The 2,487-nt window shown below is 39.0% G+C and overlaps 1 protein-coding gene across 1 annotated transcript in view; it reads left to right on the plus strand.

Moving 5' to 3' along the window:
- Slc9a9 (solute carrier family 9 member A9) overlaps nt 1-2,487 on the plus strand; it is a 505,533-nt gene that overhangs the window by 296,987 nt on the left and 206,059 nt on the right. The window lies entirely within an intron of this gene.

A 2,487-nucleotide genomic window follows, 5' to 3' on the forward strand; every position in this document is an offset into this window, starting at 1 on the left:
TGTGTGTGTGTGTGTGTGTGTGTGTGTGTGTGTGTGTGTGTGTGTGTCCTGAGTGAGGAAGTATGACATGGAAGGGGAATGAGACCGACTGTGGGTCCTGGCAATTCTTTCTTAAACTTTAAATTGTTGACATGTGGTTTGTGTGCCACACATACATTTCTGAGTAATTAAGGATCAATAAAATTATCTTTACATATGTAAAATCAAGAAAATTCTGAATAACCTAGAGCACGGGATCAGGCCAGCTCTATGGACTATTCTACTGCGTTATGAATCAATGTTACGTGAAAAGACTGTGGGAGTTTCACAGAACAAGCCAGTGGGAACAAAGAAACAGATCCAGAATAAACTCAAGAGCAGAGTGTAAGTTTTGTGCTGTGTGTTGTACAAAGATGCTTATAATAGGTAGTACTGGGTTACAATAAGCCAAGTGGATAAATCAAACTAAAATTCAGCATTATCAAAAGGAAGAAAATCTGTCAAGCGAACACTTTAAAACCAGAGACCCAAAGTAAAATGAACACTTAAAGGCCTTTGTCATAGCTCAAGTAACAGAAAGAATTGGCGTGTCCCATGTGCCTTGTTCTCTCTTTAAGCTAAGTAGCAGTAGGCAAGAATAATAGGCTTTCTTATTATCCTAAAAGGGGTCAGGAAATTGACCCCATACGTTTTACAGCAAAAAACATCTTGATTTGTGCTTTGGGAGAAGTTGGATAAAAGACCTTAAATAGAATGACCAAGAGTTCAGCTTCCCTCTCAGCCATTTCCCTGTGATCACAGATGGCAGTGGGTGGCTTCTGCCAGCATCCTTCTGACTTCTTATCCAGTGGAAAGGTGGGTGTTGTCATCCCAGCACTTTGTTCAAAAGCCCTGTTGAATTGCTTTAGCTCCAAATATACCATACCCATTTTGGATCAAATGTGATGTGTAGGGAAATGCATGGGTCTGAGTTATTTGGTCCAGAATTCTATGATCCACATCCAAGCTAGGGAAGTTCCAGAGGCCATAGAGGCTATGGAGAATATAGTAGACTCTAAAAGGAAACTGGAGTGACCACACAGAGGAGGATGAATACATTTCTGGTTGCAAAATGTCCTCTCTAAGGTGAAATACACTTGGAGTAGGTGCAGGAAAGACAGTTTGAACTTTACCTTGGCATTTGTTTGTCTGTGTTAAAAGCTAGAGTGCTGCTAAGAACTTGATGCGTTTCCATCCCCACCCCCCAAATTCAGGTATTGGACCCAGGGTGATGCTACATGAAGGTAAAGGCTTTGGTACATAGTAAGGTCCTGATGGTGGATCCCTAGTGATTCTAATCAGTGTCCTTTTAAGAATAGAAACAAGAAAAATGGACTCCTCAGTGAGAGCTTACAATAAGCAGGGGTAAATGAGAAAGGGGACCCTCACTGGCACCAAATCAGCTTCTGCTTTGATCTTGTACATCTCAACCTCGAGAATTATAGGAAACAAACTCCTATTGTTTAATCCAGGCAGACTAAATCATTTGTTAGGGCAGCTCACACCAGTTAAAATGATGTTCAAATCTTGCTTTGGGGAAAAGTAAAAGCATAATGAGGTAACAAAAGGTTCTCCATCTTCTGTATTCCCTAACCCCATAGTTTAAGTTTTCAGTAGTTACTTAAGTGACAGCATTTGTTTACATTAGCTGCCTCAGAACATAAGCAGAATTTTCACAGAAATTGATGATGGCTGCCGCTGTCAAAAGACCAGCTTGTTCCGAAGGAGCTGTGTCTTTTTTAATCCTTTCTTTCTAATACTGGTTTTAAATAATGTTTCTGACAAGATCCTGCTTCTCTTTCTGTCAACTGTCAGTGCACAGGTATTGAGAATTATTTGTGGAGCTGTAAATACATTACATGAAAAAATAATGAGTCCTTACAAAGTCAGGAGCAATGCCTCGAGACACATTTACCTAACATGATTTATGTGGGTCCGGGAATGAAGTTTCAGAAACTTCCAAATGGAAAGCCTGGATCATAAAATAAACTCTCTTCCAGATCAGACTCTGGTACAGCCCCTGGCCACATTTTTCTTTTACTTTTAATATGGAAGTCAGAAAATGGTTTTTATGTTCAACTTAAATTGTTTAGTTAATGGTCTAAGAATAACTCAAGGGAGCACCCCCTCAGCTAACATGTTATTACTCCATTCTTCCGACTGAATTTGATGTATCTATTGTGTTCTTGCTGCAGAAGCTGATCCCTGGGATTAATCATCCCCTTTACTAGCTAGAAATTGTAGACATTTAATGGATATACCTACATCAGTCAATTTAATGAGTCTCATTGTCTAGGGGTTGAAATAAACTAATCATTCTAATGTTAAAATATAATTGATGTTCATATTCATTCCAAGTTTTTCAGGTTTGTCTCTCCTGCCTGCCTGGAGAAGCTAATTTAGTTTTAAGCTGCTTTTCTATCTATCTATCTATCTATCTATCTATCTATCTATCTATCTATCTATCTA

This window comes from Psammomys obesus, unplaced genomic scaffold (genome assembly GCF_907164565.1).
Source record: "Psammomys obesus unplaced genomic scaffold, mPsaObe1.curated_primary_1811, whole genome shotgun sequence".
NCBI classification, from domain to species: domain Eukaryota; kingdom Metazoa; phylum Chordata; class Mammalia; order Rodentia; family Muridae; genus Psammomys; species Psammomys obesus.